The sequence below is a fragment of the Lissotriton helveticus genome, chromosome 10, assembly GCF_964261635.1.
Source record: "Lissotriton helveticus chromosome 10, aLisHel1.1, whole genome shotgun sequence".
Lineage (NCBI taxonomy): Eukaryota > Metazoa > Chordata > Amphibia > Caudata > Salamandridae > Lissotriton > Lissotriton helveticus.
The window spans coordinates 553,902,563-553,922,681 of NC_136071.1; the positions used below are offsets into that span (position 1 = coordinate 553,902,563).

Here is a 20,119-nt window from a genome sequence, read left to right on the forward strand (position 1 = left end):
AACCTGCACTATTCTAGTATACCCTTGTAGCCTCCCCTTCTGTATATCAGTTTCCAGTCCCTGCCTTGCTTCCCATTTCCTTGGTTCCAGTTCTAGTTTGCTACCTTTCTATTCTGCTGTCTTACTTCTGTTACCTTGTATGTTTGTTACCTGCTTTCTGCCAAGTGCGCCCTGTCATTTCCTTCCTTTCCTGTTAAGCACTCTTCCTTGCTAGCTCCTTGTCTATTGTGCTTGTGTTTAGTTCTACCCCTTTGTTGTTACTGCCTTGCGCGTTCCTGTTTGATTGCCAGGATCCGTGGGCTCAGCTGACTACCTAGGTGGGGTTTCTTGTTCACTGTGAGTTTTGTCTTTGAGTTACATTTATAACATCACTATAGGTATAAGCTCCACAGACCCTGCCTTTGCATGCATATCCTACATGTGGGTATTTGCAGTCAGTATCTGTAACAGCAATTGTGGGTAAGAAACTTACTGAGCTTCAGTCTTACCATGTGGAGCTCCTGAGTGCTTTACCCCACACCCCCTTTATTGTTAATGTTGTATTATATATATGTCTTGCACACCCGTCCTGGGTGTAGTTAGTCTGAATGCTAAATTGCCTTGTGAGTGCTCTTCCTTTCTGAGTCTTACCCATCTTGTTCACTTGTACAGGCATCCCCTTTGGATCCCTTTTTCTCCTCTGACTCCCTGTATGATCCTGGGCAGCACTGTACTCCTCCTTTCTGTGTACGTCTTCTACCCAGTTCCCAGTCCTTGTCCCAGTCCCTGACTGCGTTCCCCACATAGTCCCGGACAGTCCCTGACAATCTACAGCTTTCTTGTGTGCAGCTGTGGTAGCCATTCTTTGTGCCTGCATCCTCTCCATTTTCTCAATGACCCTCCTTATGTTTCCCACATAACGGATGACATCACTGTGGCCACTCTGACTAGACAGTTGTTGTCGCCGAGTCATGAATCCAGCAACACCAGCTATGTTGAAGGCCATGGGGAGGACTGTGGGTGTCCATTAGGGTGTGTTAGCGGTCCCTAATGGGACTTAGATACCCACGTATCGTATTGCATCTAGTTTGGCTGCCATGATGTCGAACCCCACCCGCACCTGTTCAGCCAGCTGCTTCTGGCAGTATAACACACAGCGTTTGTTCTGCGGTGAGGTGCTGGGAACCAGACGTGGTGGTGGGTGCTTCCTGCTGTGTGATCTGTGCAGGGAGTGAGCTTACCTCGATGGTGCTGGGATGCCCTTCTACTGGAGGTGGGGTGCAGAGGTTGTCCATGAACCATTGGAGTTTGTCGTACTCATTGTCCTGGGGGTCGTTTCCATCATCACTGGTGTGATGTAGGGTCTGCTCTGTAGGAGGTCTTGATTGTCCCTTTGTAATATAAAGGGGAGATGCAGTTTCACAGTGTGTTCCTTGTATGTTTACATGTTCACATACAGACTCCATGACAATGTACATTGTGGCTGTTTGTGAGGGGATGCCTATTTGATGCGGGACAGTGGACATGTGTACTACATCACGGATGCGTACTCGTACATTGTCATCTCACAGTTTATTTTCTCTGCTTTTATGATGCATTTCCCCGCATGGCGCGTGGAAATTGCAGGCCGGTCGCTGGTTATCGCTGATTTTTGTATTGCGGTTTGGGACATCAACGCTTTTTTCACTTTCGTGTTTCGCATTTTTTAGGCGCTGCGTTAGTTTTTACACGGTCATTTGACGCATCATCGTGAGACTATCGCATGGTACCACAGTGTTGAAAATACAACATTAACACAGCGTTATTTTCCTGCGATAGACTGCAATGTGAAAAGTTGCGTTAAGCTAATTTTGCGATAATTATCACGCGTTCTTCAGACTATCCCCCTTTGTTTTTCACGGGAATGGCACCATCCTTCACTCTTATCTCATAAGTAAACCCTTTGATTTCAGCCCAAACCTCCACCGAAGACTGAAGGATATTCAAGAATCAAATTTCCAGTGTAATCCAATGACTCAACTATGCTAACTTGTTCTCTTGTACCAGGTCTAAGGACCATCTGAAAGAGACCCTGGTGAAACCCGCCTAAATTAGACAAACCTTTGATGGCAACGTAAATCCTGCCCAAAAATGTTCTTTCTTTGAATTCTAGAATGTCCTCAAAGTAACCAGCTAATACAATTTATCGTCCTTCATAGGAGACTGGAGCCCTGTCAGGGGGTTCTAAAGAACACCATGTTTCTGCAAATAACTCCTGAGTAATCATAGTTATTCTGGTACCTGAATCCACCAACAACCGAAGCTTCTTATCACCCACTCCAATCTCAACATATGGATCGACACAATCAGAAACATCCCCAATAATGACTTGATCGTCATTCACAACCATGACCATTTCTCGCAAGTCATCTTGAATGTTATGAATATTCTCACAATCGATGTTGACTGAGTCATATGCATTAGATACACCAACAAAACTGACCTGACCTTTGTTCGGCTTCTCATAACTAGTATTTCTAACACTTTGATAAATGTTGACAAAATGGCCAAATTTGCCACAATTTCTGCACGTAGCACTTTTGGCTGGGCAAAACTTGTTTCTTTTAGTGTGAATAATAATCCCACACCTATAACACACGTCAGTTTGTTTGAAAATTGATCTTCTATCCAAACCTGGGAGGTTCTAGAGTCTTTGACTCTGACAGCCGCAACAGTATCTCCAGTTTTCTTCTCCAGTTCTTTTACTGAAGCTTTACACAGTTCAATACTTTTAGCCTTGCAAACAGTTTCCTCTAGAGAGGGATTACTCATAGAAAGAAGCTTCTGCTGAATGGACTTGTCCGCACATTTGTAAATGCATTGATCCCTAACTAATTGGTCAGTAAAAGCCTCAAATTGACAATCCGCACTCAAGTGCCTGAGCGGAGAGACATCTTCTCCAGGCAACTGTTCTCTTTTAAAGAATTTTTGACGAATGACCACTAAACTTGGTTGTACATCAAATTGCAACTCAAGTTTCCTAACAGTCTCCATATACTTGTCAATGTCTTCTTCGTTCTCTCCTCTGACCAAAGGTGGCAAATGTTCGAAAATAGACCTACCTTCGAACCCTAAACAGTGTAAAATCAAGTATTTCTTCCTTTCAGGCCTATATCTAGAAGCACCTATGGCCCCCAGATAAGTTACGAAGGCATCATACCATTTTCCACACAATGGGTGGATTTCCTGGTGTCTCTAGGAAAGACGGAGAAGCAGTAACAGACTGCATGTCGATAGCTTTAAAAAGAAACTTCTATACGTTTTAAATTTCGTTGAAACACCAGGTGTGCGTGTTACCGTTGTGATAGGCGCGTGATTATTTAAGCAGACAATGTGTTGTGTTAAACTAACTCTTGAAAAGTTGATCCTTCACACAGTCTAGATGCCACTTCCGATAACTTCTAACTGAGCGTAAAGTAAAAGCCTTAAAGATGGTGTTTCAAACTATCCGCAACTTTAAGTAAAGTTTTTTTTAAAACAAAATTGACAGTGGAAACATAGAAAGTGTCACCAAAATGCCATCTGCGTTGCTTGAAATGATGCGAAAGTAACGCGCAAATAAAACACAGTCTGTGTGCACGTGAAAAATTCTACATTTTCAGCAGCAATGCAAAACTGGAGAAAAAATAAAAATAAAGATGGAAACATTGAACTCCATACGGGTGCGCATCCCCTCTTGTCTGTTTAAATAAAGCACTGTGTTGAAGGTGTGTGCATCTCCATTGCTGTGAGTCAATTTCAGTATGCCAACCATGTCAGCTAGCGTTGCCCACCATGTAGTTTTTACCAATGAGTCACTTTGTAATTAGTGTGCTACCGTAACACCCAAGTGTGGACATGAGTTAAGGATAAGTCACTTGCCTGAATAGATCAGCGAAGAACGTGATGCCGTTAGTCCCAGTATACTGCTGCACCTGCCAACCACGTTGGTCAACCAATTTAAAATGACCGACAAGTACTTCACGCAACCCCTGCTTGTAATGATCACTGAGGAACATGCGCAATGGCCATTGGGGAGTATGCGCAACGGTGGGGACACTGCTCGGTGAGAGTCACTTGAAAAGACAACCTTCTTTTAAACCGCTCATCTCCTATGACGCTAGATCGGCATCCGCCACCAATTCCTCGTTGAATTCGCTCCAAGAAAGTTCCGATCAGGTTTCCAGTAGGATACGTTTAAATTTTCCGCTCCTCATCCAAAGAAGCTCCGTAGGTTCTTAACTACCTCCTGAAGCTCGTCGCCATCATAATTGTAGTGAGTGAGTCGCAGACACTACGATTCAGAAGTAGGTTTATTGTAATTCAGGAGGTACTGCGCAGCAGTCATAACAGGACCTCAGCAGCATAACTGACAACCAGAACACAAATGGCATTAGAACATAGAATTAAACCACATCAAAGGTTCCAACTACTGATGCTAAAAAAGACCAGGCATCCATCATGGAGAACCACTACATTTTCCCACTGCAATCTGAACAACAGTAGGGAAAGTGTTGGATTTTGAAGGGCTTAGAATTACTTTTCCCCTCTCTAATGTAAGCAAAAGTGAGGAAAGTGTTGGACTTTGGATGACTCGGATGTACTTAGCATTCTGGGAGTCCAGGAGATAAGAGCACAGAAGTCTTAGAAATAGCATAGAATTACACCTATACTCTTCTGTTCTTACAATAGCCAACGAGCTTGGCTTCAACCAATGAGGAGGTGACTAAGGGCCATGTTTATCACACCTGTAGGACCAGTGGTGACATAGACAAACCCCTTCCTCCTTTAGGAAAGGCAACTGGTAAGAGGTACAAGAAAATAACAATGGAGGAAGAACGAATCAGGAAAATACAATATAGGTGCTTCAACAATGTCCTTAGCAACCTTTTTCTGGTAAAAGGTTACCCACAATGTTAAGCCTGGCTCATCTCCCCTAGGACCCTCCCCTTACTATAACCATCACTCAATTACCAGCTCAGCTGGAAATCACACATGTGAATCTAGGGAGAGGATAATACACCTATATTGAATAATGACTTCAACAATGAGTTGTAGGGGTAGAAGCAATCCCTGAAGAAACATCTCAAATTCAAATCACAGCTCTAAAAGTCCTAATATCCCAATATCAAATATATAAGGTATCTTGTGCATGGGTGAGGGCAATGGAGAAACAGCATATTTAGTAGAGTATGCAGTAATGGGGGCTCAAGTGTCAGTTTGGAAGATTGTGCCATGCCGAGGGGTGAAATCCAAGATTAGGACTAAACACAAGGTTTACAGCGGATCCAGCATGCCAATTTAAGAAACATGATAAGCAGGGACATGCAATAGAGTCGGAGACAAAAGTACATGGGACAGAAAAAGAACAAGAGAAGCAAAGAGTGCAAAGTGAAGAAGCATAACAAGAAGGACAAGCATAATCCTGGCCTACAATCATTATGAAGGCAATCACAAAGATTCAGCAGGCCCTGGACAAAAACACCTGCTGTGCTAACTTACGACAACCAGAAATACATTCTCAGTTCACAAATATTCATAATATGCCCCAAAACACAAAGATGTTATTTATTGGAGAGGCTGGACAAAAGATTAAGGAGAAAGTTGCTGAGATAGATAAGGGGGACAGGACCATTCTGGGGCTATTCTTTCTTGCCAAACAATGCATGAAGGCCCTAATTATTCATTGGAGAATCTAGAAAAACAGGCAAATTATACTAATATCCTAATAATAGTAGAGGGTAATAACAATGATAAAAAATGAAAAATGAAAATTGCCATGAAGATTCTAAGCTGTATTGTCAAGTGGGTGACTCGATCCCTTTTAAATGAAGGAATGTAGCAAATTCATCAAGAACCTAGCTAAGGATAGAAAAACAACTTGAAACATACTCATAAACCTTAAGAATGACACAATAGTGGAGAAGATCCAAAAGTCAACAAGGTAATCACTCTCATGGAGGAATCAGAAATTCCTACTGCACTCAGATCTAACACTATGGAACAGACCTGAGAAGATGGTAATTGCAGCAGTTTATCGACAAACTCAAGGCCAAAGGATCAATGCTGTTTTACAAACCCATTAAAGTTTAAGGGTATTCTTAACTGATTCCAGCAATTTGTATCTTCAAATGGCAAATGAGGTTATTCTTTTTTTAAATAATTATTGTAAAAGACTGCAGCTTTGTCTTTCATAATCATCCATAGCAATAAATGAATCAACAAAAGGGAAAACAACAAAAAGCATGATGGGCAAGAAAGCAAATTAAATATATTAAATCAAGGTATAAATTCCTGCAGCACACCAGCATTTTATGCTCCCTTCCCATTCTGTAATTGGAGCCCAGTTGTCATCTCAGTCCATTTACTGTGGTGGGATCCTCAGGGAGGAGGGGAGAGACTGTGCAGGGTTACTGGGTAGTTTGTGGTGGTGAGGTGCACATAGGGGGTTAAATGAAAAGGAAATCCTCTAACCAAGTGTAATGTGCCTGCCTTTTAACTCTAAAACAACCCATGTCACAATAATTTCTCACTTTACGCTTTATAACAGTTCAGAGTAGCATTTTGGAAAATTAATGGACTACTATCTAACTCAAGAAAGAGTGCGGCAATATGGGAGATATTGGAAGTCACTAATGTTGATGTCATTCTCATACAAGATACTTGTGAACCATGTATTTGATTTTTTTTAATTAAATATGATATGTGCTGGTGTTGTGGTTAATATATTTGTGGCACTTATGGTCTTGATAAGAAAAAACTCTGGAATCAGTACAAACATTCACTGACAATTTTCTAAATGGGCAGTTGCTACATTGCAAGTGAGCCAAAAATCAGAATGCATTTGGAAGCATATATAGGATATATGACTGCTACTCAAGTGATCCTACCTTGTTGAGAAAAAGAAAAATTGAATTAGCTGCAAAAGATTCATCCGTAATATCAACTTGCGACTGGAAGATCAAATTATCATCTCTAGACTGATAGAGTCAAGCAAAGAAAACTGTAACACCCAAAAAACTAGAAACCATTCATGGAAAGCAGTACAGTCTACACCTGTATGCCATTTGCAGTCTAAAATATATTCAGGATTCGGGTTACATAATTTAGGAAGGTTAGATCCTCTTCACATCTATGCTATTCATCACTGTTCAAAGCATTGTCACATGCATTGGACGGAATAAAAGTGGATCCCAAAATATCTCTCTGAGCAATCATTAACATTTCTGACATTATGAGAGGTCAAACCTTAAAGGAAAACTCAATCGATATGTTCATTATATTAAAGGTTACTGGTGGATGCAATTTCATACAATTTCTGCACACAAACACATACACACAGACACACTCAAAACAGAATTCTTATAGTATTAAGAATAAATAATTTGAACTCTGCACATCCTTATGTGGTTTTGACATTTAGAGACTGACTACAGGAATAGGTGCTATTTATCACACCTGATAAATGACAGGTTTGTTATTTATTTGGTGTGATAAATAGCACCTATTATGAGTTTCTGCAGAACAACTAAATACCTTCAAACTCGTAATTCCGACCCATGCGTAAACAGGAGTGTTAATCAATTGGGAACAATTGGATAGAAAGAATCGTAAATCCACAGTTTAACTGAAGTTTTTTCTAGTCCTAAAAAGTTGCTTGCAGTGCTAAAAAAAAAATTATATATCAATCTATCAATCTATCTATCAATCTATCTATCTATCCATCTATCTATCTATCTATCTATCTATCTATCTATAAGTATATATAGATATATCAATATATATGTATGGTGGTTATAGTTAGGACCATGTTTCCATAGGAAAAGCATTTTTTTATTTGTCTATAACTTTGGTGCCGGTTAACGAATCCTTCCCAAAGTTTCCAATAAAGAAAAGGTGTCAAGTTAGGTTCTGTTGTGCATGAAAAGTTGTGGGGTGATCAGTCAAGCGGAAACCAAGAACAAGGGGTGTCACAAAAAGTATGTTTTCCATGTTAATTCCCATAGAGTCTTTAGACATGCCTGTAACCTGAACCCCTGGTAAATGACAGGTTTGTTATTTATTTGGTGTGATAAATAGCACCTATTATGAGTTTCTGCAGAACAACTAAATACCTTCAAACTCGTAATTCCGACCCATGCGTAAACAGGAGTGTTAATCAATTGGGAACAATTGGATAGAAAGAATCGTAAATCCACAGTTTAACTGAAGTTTTTTCCAGTCCTAAAAAGTTGCTTGCAGTGCTAAATTTTTTTTTATATATCAATCTATCAATCTATCTATCAATCTATCTATCTATCTATCTATCTATCTATCTATCTATAAGTATATATAGATATATCAATATATATGTATGGTGGTTATAGTTAGGACCATGTTTCCATAGGAAAAGCATTTTTTTATTTGTCTATAACTTTGGTGCCGGTTAACGAATCCTTCCCAAAGTTTCCAATAAAGAAAAGGTGTCAAGTTAGGTTCTGTTGTGCATGAAAGGTTGTGGGGTGATCAGTCAAGCGGAAACCAAGAACAAGGGGTGTCACAAAAAGTACGTTTTCCATGTTAATTCCCATAGAGTCTTTAGACATGCCTGTAACCTGAACCCCTGGATGGAATTACACCAAATTTGCCTGAAAGGTATATTTCATTACACAGATTGTGTCTTCTGTTATTTGGTGTAAATCTGCTCAGAAGGTGTTGTGAAATTTAAGAGAATTATGCTAGCAATATCTGTGGCCGCAATTACTTCACGAAATATAACAAGCTCTTGCAGGGAAATGCAGAGCTCTGATTGGCTGCCAACACTTCAATCAGGAAGTGTTGGCAGCCATCTTGGGACTCAGATTCAGCCAAGTCCCCAAAAAAATGTTAAAAAAAGAAAAGAGGGCAGTGTAGGCATACCCTGACCCCCAAGCCTTGGTCTTGAGGTCCCCCTGGGACCCCCAACGTCTTAAAATATTTTTTTTTAATTTGCCGTGAATTTGCAATATTTGCAGGGGAAATTAAAAAAAAAGAGTGACCTTCCACGCTTGCTTTTAAACAAGCCCTGGGTGTGCCAGTCCCAGGGGCATACCAGAAAAATATGAGGTAGGCACATGGGGCCCTCCTCCTAGAGCTTATAAAAGACCCAGCGACTGCTATCTCCCCAGGGCATTGCTTTTTCTGCATCTGGGGGGGGGGGTGCCCACGTGGCAGCTCCCATGCCCTGGAGATAGCCACCTCCACAGGGCAAATGTTTATGAAGTAATCTGGGGAGGCCTGTGTAGCCCCTCACAACCCTGAAGGGTGCCACCTACCCAGGGCACTTAAATATGTAGGGGAGGCCTATTGGGCTAAACATCAAATTAATGCTGGGGGCCGGCCGAGCACCCCCATAGCCCCATAGGCTGCCCCCTCCCAATTCATTCAAATTAATGGGGGCTGCAAGGCACCTGCAGCCACAGGGACCACCACATAACCGGTGCTAAGTACTACGATGGAAAGGGGCCTCGCAGGACCACCACCCCCCAGGGCCAGCTCCTGCTATGTCTCTGGGTGCCTACCCCCGGGACATAGCTGTTTGCTGTGACTTAGTGGAAACTTTGACAGCTCCAGCCAAGTCACAGTAAAGTCTCCGCTTTCAGCAAGAGAGACCTGGGGAAAGGCTTACGCTTGCTGGAAGCAGAGCTTTTGTGTTTCCCTGTCCGCTGTCAAGCGAGCAGGGAAACAGGCAAGTTGCTTTCACACGCAGGGGGCTGCATATTTATCAGATCCCTGTGTTAAAGCAATACTGGCTTCCACAGTAGTTGGGAGCCGGCCAGGACAGTGGGGGTCTTGAGGCTCTCACTGAAGTCCTGTGGACAGAGGAGAAAGAGGCAAAATAATGGTCAGAAACAAGCAGAAGGAGAAAAAATAAAGGTCAGAAATGAGCAGCAAGAGGGAAAATAAAGATCAGCAATGAGCAGAAAGAGCCAATATAGAGGCCAGAAATGCGCAGAAAGAGTCCAAATAGAGGCAGCAACAAACAGAAAGAGGCAAAATAGATATCAGCAATGAGCAGAAAGAGGCAAAATAAAGTCAGAAACGAGCAGGAAGAGGCAGAATAAAGCTGAGCAACAAGCAGAAAGAAGAGAAATAAAGGTTAGAAATGAGCAAAAACAGGCAAGATAAAGGTCAGAAACTAACAGAAAGAGGCAAAATAGAGATCAGCACAAGCAGAAAGAGGCAAAATAAAGATTCAAAACTAGCAGAAAGAGTTAAAATAGAGGTCCAAAACGAGAAGAAAGTGTCTAAATAGTGGTCAGAGGGGGGCGTGGCTAGCAGCCGACCGGAATGGCTGCCTAGCAGAGAAGCTCCGTGGTCAACGAGACCCCATCAGTATATCCTTCCATAAATCCGTTATCTCTGCTGTCAAGGAGATTGGCTCCGCGAGAGGACACCAAGCGGCATCCCCCACCGAAACCCCGGTGAGGATCCGATACCAGCATCAGCCTCAAGGTGAAGTGTCCGACTGCGGCCTCCTGACATCGTGGCTGCACCGGGCTGGCCTGAAGCACTATCCGGCCGGAAGTGAACGACGGCCGGGAGACCGGACCGGAAGTCCCCGCATCGCGACTTGAACCTTCGCCCGGAGGGAAGATCCTTCATCGGACTGACGAGAGAGCCTGTTGCGGCGCGCTCCTGTGGTGAGTCGACGGCTCCCCCACATCCCCCCTCCCTTGGCTTATTTGGGATCGGAGGGGCCGGTGGTGGACCCCCGGAGGCAAGGGAGTCGCGGACGTCTTCGGAGACGGGTAAGACTGCCGCCGAGGTTTGGAGCCTGCACCCGATCCGCCCCTCGCAGTTCCTGCCGTCCCCTGTTCTACCGCGGTGACAGGGCGAACCCGGGAACATTGTGCCTGTTGAGTACCAGGCATATCATCGCTCCTGCAGCGCCGACCTCGCCTGAATTGCTCCTCATCCGGGGACCGCGCTGGAGCTGTGGCGGCGGACTTCCGAGTGTACAATTGGGGACGAACAAGAGTCAACCAACCCCTGACAGGGGCCTCCGGCACATCGGCTCTGTGGCACGATCGCCCTCCCCCACTGTTGCCATAATATAGCTTGGACGGGGTACATTGATCCTGAGCTGCTCCCCCATAGCGCGGATAGCGCACTGCGGATACCAACCACTGTGGGCACCCTCGTCTCCCTAGGACATAATTCGCTCAAAGTGACATTGAGATTGTGGTGGCATAGAGGCCAGAGAGCCATGAGTAGCTCTGCACTAGGAAGCACACCTGACCCGAGCCTCATATTACCCCTGATCATCTCTGTTGACGAAGGACATATACGCTACTTTAACCGGTCTCAGGATAGAGGGATCCCCCCCTTGTGACATACTCAGAGGCCTACCCCTGGCGCTGGAACGGGCCTGCCTACTCGACGGACCATCATAATTGCACCCCCGAGTCTCAAGGGGCCAAGTCGCTATCGGGGCTGTAGCCGGAGTTGATACGCCTAACGTCCCCTGAAGGGAGGAAGCATGACGGGGAAAGGAACGCGGAACAACGCAGCTCAGTCAAGGCTGGACAAATACGCGTTCGAGAAGACCCCATCGCAAAACCCGGACGGGCGCACGTCCACGGACAAAAGCCCCGAGGGTGACGGAGGGAAAAGGGTGACACTCGAGGACTTAATGAAAACGCTCACCAATGTCCAAACTACAGTAGGGGCCATCTCCTCGGATGTGGGCTTATTGAGAGCGGACCTTCACAAGATGACCGAGAGAGTGGCGCAGGTGGAAGTGGTCACGAAATCCCTGGTTGAGGACACCTCCGAACTGCAGTTGGCCATGGAACGGATGGAAGCAGTCACTAAGAAACTGCAGGACAAGCTGGACGATCAGGAAGGGCGGGCAAGACGTAACAACGTCCGAATCCTAGGAATACCAGAATCGGAAGGCAAGCGGGCGATGGACCTTTACATAGAGGACCTTATCAAGACCAAACTGCAACCAAAAGGTCTATCGCATTTCTTCTCCGTGGAGAGAGCACACAGGGTCCCAGGTGGAATACCGAAACCGGGTGCGGCACCAAGACCTGTACTGGCCAGGCTATTCAACTTCCGGGACAGGGATGTCATACTTCAAGCGGCTCGGAATGCCCCGCCCATCAAAATACAAAACTCTACGATGGCCTTCTTTCCCGACTATACGGCCGAGGTGGCCCGACGCCGCAAAACCTTCATGGATGTGAAAAAGGCCTTGTGAGCAAAGGACTTGCCTTACTCAATGCTGTTCCCGGCGAAACTAAGGGTCGTGGATAATCATAAATCTTGGTTTTTTGATACCCCGGAGGCGGCGTGGGACTGGCTGGACGGATGGCGACGGGTGGAGGAGACTAGACGCACGGGCAGAGGCCAGAGAAACCAACGGATCGAGAGTACTGAAGCTTCACCAGCATCGGCCAGGGAAAATCAGGACAAGGAGCTAGAAGGGGGACCGGAAGCCGACGAATAATGACCTGAATCAAGAGTTCCTGAATGGCATAGCTAGATCCACAGGTCGCCACGACAGGTGAAAAGGCTGCCGCTGGACTCGGAACGGGAAGAGCAGACTGTGACCGATGGGGTCACTAGTACCACAGAACCACTTACCCCGCAAGCAAGTACATTGGGGGGGAATGGGAGCAGGCACTCTGCTAAGTTGGGGAAGCGGGCGGTTCTATGTCCGTATAGCAGGGAGGCAGGGAGGGGGGGCGGGAAGGGGGGATCCTTTGCCAAGTTTTATTGTTATCATTTAAGTCTCATGTTTTTCCTTGGGTTGAATGTACACACGACCACGGGACACTTTTTCTGGTGCCTGTACACACTGCTGGGTCTCCCACGCCAGCACAGACGAGGCTTCCTAGTAAGCCTATCATCATCTATGGAAAACTTCGCTCGACCGGGGGACGGTTTTGTAAACACTCTGGGAGGTACTCAATACGGGAGATGGTGTAGGACCCTGGTCCGAATTTCATATTCGGAGACACTAACGCCCCGGCAATTAGTGAGCCATGATTATTCATTAGTTAGGTCCCGATATTGCAATAGTCTCAGGTTCCTATGTGGGTTAGCTATACACACAAGCACAAGACACTCTCTGTGTTACTTCTACACAAGGCCAGGCACACTACATCGACAAAGACAAGGCTTCCCATACTCGAAGTTGTCGGACTCCGATCCGAGTACCATATTCGGAGACACTGACACGCCGGAGCACCTGCAGACATGGCTGACCAAGATCTTTTAACGCCTCATCCCCACCCACAGTCACTGGTTTCTACCCCACTTACTATCATCTCATGGAATGTGAATGGGCTGGGCCACAAAATTAAACGGGGTTTGGTCCTCCAATTTCTCAAAAGAAAGGCACCGACAATAGTATTGCTTCAGGAGACGCATCTGGTGGGAACAGCCTGTAAGGCCCTTAACCGTTGGGGGTTTAAAATGGTCACGCACGCAGAATTCTCCTCTGGTTCACGTGGGGTAGGTATCCTGGTATAAAAAAATGCACCCCTACTTATCAAGCACACATGGACTGACGACCAGGGACGTTTTGCGGCGATCAGCTGCCAATGGGAGGGCCGGCCCTACAATATACTAACAGTATACATCCCCCCAGCGTTGCATCAAGGGGCCTTCCGAGACCTGGGTAACTTACTGCTTGAATTCCCGGAAGGGAATTAATTATTGGAGGCGACTTTAATGCGGTACTAGCCGCATCCATGGATAGACAGCCTCCTCGAGAGGCTACCAGATCAGACCACCTGTTCCGAGAATTCATGGATGCGTTGGGACTGGTAGATATGTGGAGACTCAAACATCCACGGGATCGCCACTACACATTTCTTTCGGGAGTCCATCATAGTCTCTCCCAGATAGACTACTTACTGACACTAGCCGTTCCCCCAGAAAAGATTGCATCCATAGAACACCTACCGCGGGGAATATCAGACCATTCCCCAGTGCTACTCACCTACACAGTGCACCCCACCAGACGACAAAGGATTTATCCGGTCTATCCTGGATATCTAAAAAATCATGCCATTGCTAAAGCGCTAAAAACAGCTACCGCGAATTACTTCGAAGAAAATGTGGGCTCGGTCGACTCACCGTCGGTCCTTTGGGAGGCCTACAAAACAGTGATCAGGGGACAAGCCATCTCCACTATCACTAGGCATAAAAAAGCGCAGAGGGCAACCATAGAGTCGCTCGAAACAGCGGTTCAGACCGCGGAGTTGACACACGCCTCGGACCCCACAGAGGACACAGCACATACACTTACGTTGGCATCTCAAGAATTCAGGGCGTGCGCGGAAGACATGACAAAGACAAGGTTAACTGGTACGTTACACAGGGTCTATGAATTAGGAGACAAGACTGGGAAAATGCTTGCATGGATTGAAAGGAAGGAAAGGGCGAGTAGATGGATAGCCACATTAACACTCTCAGACGGTACACGCACAACCTCTCCCCCTAAAATAGTAGAGGAATTGGCTTCTTACTATGAATCGGTGTATACAGCACGTGAGGGAGTGACAGAAGATGAATGCACACAATTCCTACATGACATACCTCTCACCACACTCTCGCAGGAGGATGCACAGACACTAGAAGATGACTTAACGGGGGAGGAATTGGGGGTGGCCCTGGCAGCCCTAAACACTGGAAAGGCAATGGGACCCAACGGCCTACCGATCGAACTATATAAGTCAATGTCTCAACACCTTACCCACCATATGCTTCCCATGTATAATGACTGCTTGGAACGGGGCTCTCTCTCGCCGGATCAGCGGTTAGCCACTATTGTTACTATACACAAGCCAGGTAAACCGCCTGACCAGACGTCCTCATACCGGCCGATCTCACTAATGAATGCAGATGCTAAAGTGTTAGCGAAACTCCTGGCTCTACGTTTACAGCCCCACCTCACAACACTGGTACACCCGGATCAATCGGGCTTTATGCCTGGGCGAAACACCTCCCTTAATTTGAGTCGACTAAACGGAATACTACACCGCATTCCCTCACTCCGGGAAGATGCCGCAATTCTCTCCTTAGACGCGACCATGGCGTTCGATCTTGTGGAATGGCCGTTCCTCTTCGCGGTGCTCAGGAAACTGGGCTTTGGCCCTAAGTTCTGTGGCTGGGTTAGACTCCTTTATACAGCACCCCTGGCACAGATCATTGCGAATGGGCACACGTCACGCGTGATCACGTTGGGTCGTGGTACCCGGCAAGGATGCCCCCTGTCCCCACTATTATTTGCCCTTATACTGGAGCCACTGGCGGTGAAAATCCGTATGGATCCACAGATCCGAGGCATCTCGTGGGGAGCAGGCTGGGATGACCGCATCTCCCTTTACGCTGATGACGTGCTGCTGTATTTAATGTCTCCTACCCCGTCCCTAACAACACTAATGGCCATACTTAAGACCTATGGAGAAGTATCGGGGTATACAATTAACTGGTCCAAATCGCTCTTATATGTCTTACGCGGTTCAACGCCCATGCTACCCCATGACTGCACCCTACAAACGGTGACCGGAGGGTTTAAATATCTCGGAATATACGTCACCCCACAGGACACAGTCTTTATGGAAGAAAACCTACTGAAACCTCTACAGAGGCTGAAGTCGGATGTGAAGCACTGGCGTTCCCTTCCTTTGACTTTACTGGGCAGAGCGGCGCTCTTTAAAATGCTCTCGCTTCCTAGATTCCTATATGCATTACAAAACACCCCATTTCCGGTCCCTCTCACATACCTAAAGTCGATTGATGCGGAGATCGCCACGCTCTTATGGGACGGTAAACCAGCCCGGATAGCGCATTCTAAATTGACCCGTAGTTGGTACGATGGGGGGATGGCCTTGCCAAACGTCAAATTATACTACTGGGCCGCACAACTTATGGTGGTGAATCAATGGATACATGCCCCGCAACGGGATCCGGCCTACGCTCTTGACAGGACCGTCCTCCCCCCAGACAAACTTATGAAGGCGCTATACTCCGACAAACGTCGGCACACTCTCACAGGCCCTACGGCTCACACAATCAAGGTCTGGCACACTGCACAGAGAGCTCTAGGGTGGGAGGGAGTCCTTACGCTAGCCACACCGCTCTGGGATACACGCAAACTTGGCACGCTGGGGAATTCGAAAGGATTCAGGCAATGGGATCTAATTGGCATTTCCACAATTGGGGACCTATGGATAAGGGGAGGGATTATTTCATTCCCAGCCCTACAGGAGCAGTATGGAATGGGGGAAAATGAACGTTATCGCTATGCACAAATCAAACATGCCTTGCAGGGGGCCATCCCATCAGGTGCGACTGTTGCCGAATCCTCCCCCCTGGAGGATAGACTCCTCACTGAACACTTAGATAAGAAAGCGATCTCCCTTACGTATCGGAAGCTCGTCAATAATCTCCCTGACCCCACGGTAGTCTTACGCAGTCGATGGGAGGTGGATCTGGGAGACATAGCGGATGAGGACTGGTTACATGCACTGGCATGTCCAAGAGAGACCACCATACCTTCACGACTGAAACTGGTACAATTAAAAATACTACATAGAGTATACTATTCACGTACTCTACTGCACAAGCTAGGGCGCACCCCGGAACCTACTTGCCTGAGAGGTTGTGGGTCCCCGGGGACTTTCTTTCATATCCTATGGGATTGCCCCAAAATACAATCATATTGGGAGGAGGTTTTGTTTGAGATTTCGGAGGCAACAGGGATTGAATTGCAGAACGAACCTAAGTGTTGTATACTGAATATTTGGTCACCTACCGATATGAACAGGGGATTGCAAACCTGGGCGACGCTGGGTATGGCAATTGCAAAGCGTAACATTGCTAGGAGATGGGGATCTGGTATGAAACCCTCATGTACAAGGTGGTGTAATGATATGGACTCAGCGATGGTGGCAGAAAAGGCAGTATATGTGCATAGAGGGTGTCCTGGGAAATGGTCGAGAATATGGACTAAATGGAACGAATACCGAGGGAACTTATGTGAGCCCCCGGAGGAACTGCCGGAACCTGATGATGACCCGTGGTGAGGGTGTGACGGTAACTTTGCTTTGTTATGGCCTTTTCTATGTTTTGGAACACAGGGGGAATGTACTTGGAATAAGTATGCTAATGAGTAGTAAAGAGAAACGAGATATATCTTACATGACATGGAATGCACCCAGGGGGGGTAAGTAATCACAGTAAACAGGTATATCATGCTAGCCGATGGGAGACTTAGCTTGTGCCAAGCAAGATTAGTGGTATAGCTTGAGTTAGGAATGTTTACATAGTGAGATAGTTGTACTTATGACCCATATCAAAATGCTTGTAATATGTAACCCTATGGAATATCGATAATGACTGGTTTAGTCCTGTTTTTGATTGAGACGAGTTATGGTTATAAAATATAAAATAAGACGGACTAGGTCTGTAGATAATACTGTACGACTGTAATAAGCTAATGTATACACGATTTACGACTGGCCGAGGATGGTCGTTAACATTGCGTTAATACTGTGATATGTACATATGGTAAATAGCGGCCAGCCTCAGGGTTGTGGGCATGACGCTGTGTATAGCTGAAAGAACTTAATAAACGTCTTGTTAAAAAAAAAAAAAAAAAAATAGTGGTCAGCAGAAAGAGGCAAAGTAAAGCGCAGCAATGGGCAGAAAGAGGCAAAACACAGAGATCAGAAACTAGAAGAATGAGGCAAAATAGAGGTCAGAAACTAGCAGAAAGTGGAAAAATAGAGGTCAGAAATGAGCAGAAAGAGGCAAAATAAAGGCCAGAAACAAGCAGAAAGAGGCTAAATAAAAGTCAGAAACGAGCATAAGAGGCAAAATAAAGGCCTGCAACGAGCAGAAAAAGGTCAAATAAAAGTCAGCAGCGAGCAGAAAAAAGGCAGAAAACGAGCATCGAATAAGCAGAACGTACTCAGGTACTCATGCACCCACTCACAGAATGACTCAAACACTCTCACACCCACTTACAGACCTAGTCAGACACCCATACACCCACTTACAGAATCAATTATACTCTCTCACCCACTTACAGATCTATTCAGACTCATGCCCAACTCACAGACCCACTCAAAGACACCCACCCACTCACAGCCACATGTATGCATTCCATGTACCCACTCACAGATCCAACCACACACTCATGCAGTCACTCACAGACTGACTAATACACTCATGGAGGCCCTAGCAAACTCACTCTAGCTCCCACTCACAGACTCACTCAGACACTCACATACCCAATCACAGACCTACTCAGACATTCATGCACCCACTCACATACCCACTCACAGGCCCATTTAGACACTCATGCACTCACTCACAGACTGACTCACATATACATTAAGGCACGCATAAACCTACTCAGATGCTCTCACACTCACTCACAGACCCACTCAGATACTCATTTAGAACCTCATGGACCCACTGAGACACTCACACACCCACTGACAGACCCACTCATGCACCCAATCACACACCCCGTAAAACACCTATGCAGCCACTCCCAGGCCCACTTAGACACTCATACACCAACTCACACACATTGAGACACTCACACACTCACTCACACACCCACTCAGACACTCATACACTCAGTCACACACACTCTCCAAAAGGTTACAGGCTGCAGTTAGGAAAGAAAATTTAAGAACCTTTGACATTTACTTAAAAAAACAAAGGTTACAGAGATTTTATAGTTAGGAAATAGAATTTAAAAATCTTTAGAAATTCATGGACCCACTCACAGACCCATTTAGACACTCATGCAGTCACTCACAGACTCACTGGCACACTCATGGAGGCACTAGAAAACCCACTCTCATATCAGCTCACAGACACTCACATATCCACTTAGACATTCATGAACCCACTCACACATCCAGCGAGATACTCACACACCCACTCACTGGCCCATTTAGACACTTATACACTCACTCACAGACTAACTCACATGTGCATTGAGGCACTTGCAAACCCACTCATATGCTCTCACTAACAGACCCGCCCAGACACTCACCCAGAACCTCATGCACCCACTGAGACACACGCACTAACAGACCCCTTCACGCATCCACCCACATACCCAGTGAAATAATTATGCAGCCACTCCCAGGCCTACTCAAACACTCACACACTCACTTGCACACATCGAGACACTCACACACTCACTCATCCACCCACTGCAACACTCATGCACTTAGTCACACACACACACTCCAAAACATTACAGGTTACAGTTAGGAAATACATTTAAAAACCTGTGAAATTCACTTAAAAAACAAAGGTTACAGAGAATGTTATAGTTCGGAAATAGAATTTAAAAATCCTTACAAATTCACTGAAAAAAACAAAGTTTAAAGGGACGTTATAGTTAGGTTCGTATTTCACTCAAATAAAACCGTAGAAATGTGGCTGTTATAGGTACCTAAGGTAACTATAATTTATGCCCCTGCAATGCACTGCTTATGACCTCACACAGTACATCACATATGACATGTCCAGTGACATCACGGATGGCATCACTGATAACATCTCAAATGACATGCCTTATGATATCACTGATGACATCATCAATAGAACCTCTCATGCCTACGGCCATACCACCCTGAATGCGCCCGATCTCGTCTGATCTCGGAAGCTAAGCAGGGTCGGGCCTGGTTAGTACTTGGATGGGAGACCGCCTGGGAATACCAGGTGCTGTAGGCAAAAAAAAAAAAAAAAAAAAGGGGGAGGAGCCAAGCTCGCGAGCGTGACGGTCGCCTTTTAGCTCGGCTCCTTCAGCCATCCGTCCTGACTCGTATATCCTGCTGCATATCCTGCCCAGAGACGACACGTTTTCGAGGACATAGGATCGCAACATTTCGCTCTCACTCACCGTTTGACCTGGAAGCTCCGGTGAGCTGAGAATCCGAAGTTGTGCCCCTCCGAAGGGACCGGGGCCTCCGTGGGGCTGGGACCGGGGCCTCGCCTATGAGATCCGGCCAGGCGTTGTTGTGACCGCAAGCCCCTGCCGAGAGAGTGAACCGCTGGTGAGAGCCATTGTGCGAGCATCCCGGTGACCCTGATCCGGGCCTGCCTTGGTGGC

At 46.0% G+C, this 20,119-nt stretch overlaps 1 non-coding gene across 1 annotated transcript; it reads left to right on the plus strand.

Annotated features, from left to right (window-relative positions):
* Positions 1–19,621: 19,621 nt before the first annotated feature.
* On the plus strand, positions 19,622–19,740 carry LOC144786377 (5S ribosomal RNA). Its single transcript, XR_013602176.1, has one exon. It is a non-coding gene; the product is annotated as a 5S ribosomal RNA (ribosomal RNA).
* Positions 19,741–20,119: the final 379 nt, after the last annotated feature.